The sequence below is a fragment of the Peromyscus maniculatus genome, chromosome 12, assembly GCF_049852395.1.
Source record: "Peromyscus maniculatus bairdii isolate BWxNUB_F1_BW_parent chromosome 12, HU_Pman_BW_mat_3.1, whole genome shotgun sequence".
Taxonomy (NCBI): Eukaryota; Metazoa; Chordata; class Mammalia; order Rodentia; family Cricetidae; genus Peromyscus; species Peromyscus maniculatus.
In genome coordinates, this window is record NC_134863.1 from 53,855,803 (window position 1) to 53,861,971 (window position 6,169).

General features: G+C 40.2%; 1 pseudogene; it reads right to left on the bottom strand.

Moving 5' to 3' along the window:
• Positions 1-340: 340 nt before the first annotated feature.
• LOC102924450 (proton-coupled zinc antiporter SLC30A2-like) lies at positions 341-4,072 on the bottom strand (annotated as a pseudogene).
• Between the last annotated feature and the right edge of the window lie 2,097 nt (positions 4,073-6,169).

Consider the following 6,169-nt stretch of genomic DNA (forward strand, 5'->3'; position numbering starts at 1 on the left):
CACAATCTAAAAATTAGTTTTAGAATCACCAGTCACAGACTATCTTTGGATATCTATAATTTTACACACTTGATTGAACATTATTTTATCAATTAGAGTAGATACCCACAAAAGGGAGCCCCAGTTCTGCAGCAACATGTATCTTGCTCAATTCTTGGTTCAAGACATAATGACCCTGGGTGGTAAAGGAAAGCCCAGATTCCCCTTCTGGAAACTGTGCTGTTTCCCCAGAGCCTTCCCAGCTGTGGTGTTGGGATGGCATCAGGATACAGCCCTAAAACAGCCTTGCTAGGAGCTGACCCTGGAAGAAGAGTAGGGCCATGCTGGCTTTAGATCTGCCTCATACCTGTCCTGAGGCTGCCTGTAGGCTCGTGAGAGGAAAGGAAGAGAGGCTCCACTGTGAAGTGGCTGAAGCTATTTCCTGAACTTGAAGAAGATTCAGAGTCCTGGCTGGACACTTAGTGTGCCACCCACATGCCCTGGCCATGTCCCTGAGGCACCTAGCCAAGCAATTGGTCCAAGAGACCTTGAAACTCCCAGCAGTCCTTTCTTTCCTGAGACTGTTCTCAGTTTGGTTGGTTAGAGTGTTGAAATAGAACTTCCTTTGGAGGAGATCCCTGGCTGTCTTCAACATGGGCTGCACTTTGGCATTCTGAATGATGGTTATGCAGACAGACAGATTATGTGGGCCACTGTCAGAGCCCACACATGCATGCTGTGCAAAGCTTCCATGCTATCCACAGATAGTAGCAGATTCTTCACAAATGTGAAGTCCACAACTTATTTTTCCCTTCCACAAGTACAAAGATCATATCTTCTAGGATAATTAACATTGTCCCCAAGATAAGGATGGAGAAGATAAACGTGTATATGGGATCCACATACTTGTACTCAAGATTGACATATACGATATAGGCTGCAACTGATACGCTCACATTTTGCACAAAGTTTCCAACCACATGGATGAAGGCAGCTCAGACATTGGGGTTCTCCTGTTGCTAGCTGTTGTTGTCATGGCTATGCCCCTGGCCAATGCTATTCCAATTGTTCAGAGTGATGAAGGGTCAACCCCAGTATGATGTTTAACAGCCACAGTGTGCTGATAAATGTGTCCCTCTGATCTCATAATCTACAGAAATCAACCAATACACAGCCAAGTACAGGAGCCCACCAGTCACCACCCAGATGGATTGCAGAGACCACGCAACTACCTTGGCTCACTAACAGCAATAGATGATGGTCTTGGTAACTGATCATGAAGAGACACAGAGGGAGAAAGAGCATGTTGGCAAAACTGGCAAGCAGGTGAGCTGTGTCAGTCATGATGGCTCAGCTGTGTGCCAGGTGTCCACCAAACGCATCTTGGATCAAGAACATCAGATAGACAGCAGAAGCCACATATATCTTGAGCCTGACCCACTACTCCTTTTTGGGGTCAGGGTGACTGACAGAATGCTTCTGGGCTTGACAATAATGGTTACTCTGTACATCCAGCTCAACAGCCTGCAGGTCCACATGAGGTACCAGTCATTCTTACTTTTCCGCAGAGATCTAAATGTGACCTGTTTCACAAGCATGTTATACTGCAGGCTCTGTATGTCCACAAGCTCCACAGTGCCATGCCTAGTGTGATCCCTAAGTTTTGAACAGAATACTCACGTTGAACATCTTCATTTTTCTTGGTTCACTATGATCAGTATTTTAAGTGCCTGTTATTATAATTAAAACTTTACAGCAAAAATATTAAAAACAGAGTTTTTCCTTGCAATTTATAAATCATAAGATCATGTTATTAGCCACTCTTCTTTTGTACTAGTGCATATTAAGTATACAGAATAATGGTTCCACTGTGATATTTTTATACATGCATAGAATCTGAATTGATCACCTTCACCCCAACTATCCCCGGTTTCTCACCCACAGTTTCTCTGATCCCTTTCTTTTCTTTAACAGAGCCCTCCAATTTCACATTTCTTAAAACATGATGATCTCCAATTATACACACACATTCCTGAAAATTGCATGATATTGTTATCACTGCAAAAAACTCTTATATGTATTAAAACTCCACCACACACCACTTATATATATGTGTGTGCTAAACTCACATATATATGCAGCTATGATGATTCTATATTGTGGCTAATGTGAGTACTGTCATAATAAACATGGATGGGCAGGACTATAAGGTGTTCTGACTTAGATTATTAGGAGTATGCACCCAAGAGTGGCATAGCTAGATCACTGTTACTTCTATTGCAACTAATTTCTATAGTATCTGGACTAATTTACTTTCCTACTAATAATGTATAAAAATTTTCTCTGGATACTTTCTAGTATTTTTGTTTGTTTGCTTGCTTGCTTATGTGTTTGTTTGATTGATTTTTTGTTTTCTTGATGAAGATAACTATTGTAGGCAGGTTTTGATGAAATCTCAAGGTAGTTTCGATTTACACTTTTTGTTCATGGCTAAACATCACAAAAAATTTTAATGCACTTATTGGCTATTTTCCCTTCATCTTTTTGAAAAAATGTTTGTTCATTTCACATGCCCATTTACTGGTCAAATCATGTGTTCTTTGGTGTTTAAATGTTTTGAATTATTTTTGTATTCTGTATTAACTGAATATCTGGCAAAGATTTTCTCCATCCGTACACAGGCTGTCTCCGATCCAACAACCATTTCATTCACTGTGAAGAAGCAACAACAAGTTATATCACAGAGCTGTAGTAATAAAAACAGCATGGTGCTGGCCCTCAAACAAACATTTAGATCAGTGAAGTAGAATACAAGATCCAAAAATAAACTCACACAGCCAAAGCCATCTGATTCTGGACAAAGAGATCCAAAGTACACAGTACTACATAGACAGTGTTAGCAAACACCGTCAAGAAAGCTGGAAGCTGCACACAGGGGCTTGATACAGGACCCTGTCTGTGACTATAGAGGATTCAGGTTAGAATACAAGGTAACCCTCTGTCTAAGAACTGGAACTTTGACATTATTAGAGGATAATGCGGATGAGATGCTTTCAGATCTAAGCTGGGCAAGGACTTTCTGAATACTTTAGTTCCAAAGCAAAGTTCTTTCTATAGGCCTCTTTTTCACTATATCACAAACAAATGAAGGTACTGAAATCCTGAGTTTTATGATTACTTTTATACTTGTAGAATTCCACACTGTGTCTTTTTATCTTCACTGGCACCTCATCTAGACCCTCTTGATATTATTTTAATCATATTCAGAAGCATTTTGATAATATGAATTATTTTCCTCTTAAAAAATAATAACAGGGTTGCTTCTTGAAAAACAAATGTCGCCAAGAAAGCCATACTTACAATGTTTCCTTCTTTCATTATTTTTGTATTTGAGGGGTTGCATGTGTATCTACAGGTGTGAGTGTGTGTGTGTGGGAGGGGGGTGGGAGGGGGTGGGTGTGGGTATGGGTGTGGGGTGTGGGTGTGCACGTGTGTAAGTCAGAGGTTAACCTCAAGCTCCGGCCACCTGGCTTTTAGTTGCCTTATTTGTTTTTTTTGTTTTGTTTTGAGGTGGGATCTCTCAGTGGGATTGGGGTCACCAGCTGATTGGTTGAGGAGTTTCAAGAGTCCATCTTTTTCTACCTCCCCAGGATGGGGATTGCAGTGCGGCCCCTGCCCTTTGTGTATGGGTGCTGAGGATGAAAACTTAGGAACGCCTACTCTCACAGCAAGCATTTCACTAGCTGAGTTATTGTCCCCGTTCACCCTTTTATTACTTTTGCAAGCACATAATGGCTTTCCATTTTATTTTTCATTCTAGGTACATATCTGATCATGAAGTTGAAATTGAATTTTGCATCGTATGTTAAAACAGCTCCAGAGTATTGTTTATCTATTACATTTGTTATTTTTGTGTGTGTGTGCGTTTGGATGTGCGAGGGTGAGGTTGAAAGGAGGTGTGCACACGCCACAGCACTCGCGCAGAGGTCAGGGAACAACTTATAATTCCATTCTCTCCTTCAACCTCACAGAAACTGGGGATTAAACTCAGGTTACCGGGCTCAACAGCAGGTGCCTTTGGCAGCAGAACCATCGCACCAGCCTCTCCAGCTCAATCTTAAAATCACTCTTAAATACAAATGCTCTATTCTAAAGACATGAGATCTATTCAAATATTCTAAACTAGTTCATATGATATCCTATTTCATTAATTGTTAGGTTTACATTACATTAGGGGAAACTGCATTTGTTTTATTATTCCCCAAAGTAGGTTTATGATTTATAATGTTTTTTTTAAAGCTATGAACAAAAACACAGCTTAAATACTGAAGCTCGGCTACTGATATTTTCCAAACCTCCATTCAGAGTTGTTACCACATAAAATATTTGTAAAAATGTAAAAGGCATGAGCTACTACTTATCATGGGTTCTTTTTCAATTGGAAGAACAAATTATTGGAGATTCCTGTTATGGCATCAAGACAGCATGGAGGACTCAATGCCCTGCTTCAGGACACTGGCTGTAGGAGAATTCTCTGTTTGTGCCGATCACTCCCCCTGCAGCATCCAGAGTCAGTGGTGTAATCCTGTCGATGACTAACTTCCATTGTGCAAAGAACTTAATTACATACTGTGGTTCAGTTCCTATTTTGCCAGGCAGTCGCTCAGCCATAAAAGAATGCTGTAGAAAGTAAGTGGTGAAATGCAGAAGAAATTGAAAGCACATGATCGCAGTCGGGAGGCAAATAAGTACTTTTCAAAGAAAAGCCAGAATTCTTTAACTGGGAGCTGGATCACACTCCTAAAACAAAGCAAAACTGGCATCCAAAGGGAAATATTTTGGAAGTTCCCTGAGTGAGCAACATTATAAAATTACTTGAGCTATTTTTGTTGTTTTGATTACTGGTCAATTGGTAAAAATTCATCAGGAAAACTGAAAAGGTTTTTAAAGCCATAAAATTTTGAAAATGAATAATGATCCCCTTTAGAGAAATGTTCAGCATATCTTCTATGGTGAGATAATTGTTCTAATCTTTGATTTATAATTGTAAGTCAGAGGGAACAGAGAAGAGGGATCCTTGTGACAGTGTTATGAAAGCTGGGAAGACTGAAAGTTTTGGATAACTTTCTCCAATTTACAGAAGCTCTGAGTCTAGTTTATAATATGAAGACACAATCTTTGAAACATTAAAATTTCTATCTATGAAAGCACTGATTTAAAGCACATATCTATAAATGAAAATACTTCATTTCAGCCACAGTATTGAAGCATTAACTACACTTCCCAGACAAAGGAGACTTCCCAAGGGCAGAGATGCGATGTACCCAGAAATTGATGCTCACTCATTAGTTTTTGTTTTAGCAAAGAGGGTGTGTGTGTGTGTGTACGCAATCACATACTCCAGATGTTAATTCCAGCACATTATTTTTACCTTTTAAGTTGCTTTAAACTCTATGGTAACTTTTAAAAGTTTATCCTTCTAAGCTCTATCCTTGTGTTCAGAAGGAAGTTCTTTGGAACTGTCACATAGACTAATGGCTGAAATGCACTATGAGAGGGACAAATCTGACATGACTCATGAGCAGTGTAAGTAAGACACAGACAGAGAGCATAGGGAAGACACTGACATGACAGTCAAACCTGTCTGGGCTCGAATTCCAATCCTGTCTCCTGCCTGTGTGGACTCCAGGCTGCAGCTCCTCTGAATGTTCAATTTCTGATGTGTGAATTTATGAAGATCATGGCATGACTTGGCATGAATTGCAGGGCTGATAGGAGTATTGCCTGAAATAATGTGTATACGTTTGTGCACCTGATTCATGTTATGACAGAGCTCTGCAAAGGTGGGCTGTGGTTTGGAAAAGCAGTGGGAAGCGGTGGGGTCACAGTGGTATCTGTATTCTGAAGTGTTACCAGCAGCTATCACTGTGAAGTCCTACAGAGAAGAAGGCCTCTGCAGGCAGGATGCTTGCATCACAGCTGGTTCCAGAATCAAAGGCCTCCTGTACCTTGAACCCGCTTATGTTATCAGTGAATGCACACGCTTAACGTTGAGTGTGAAATCCTAGTGAGAATTTATTCTGGTAAACTCTAATGGATTGTATATTATATAATTTCTCTGTAAAGCTTTAAAAGCTTTTTAGGTGAATGGGAATGCGGGGCATGTTCCTTTGGCAATGCCTAGCACGTT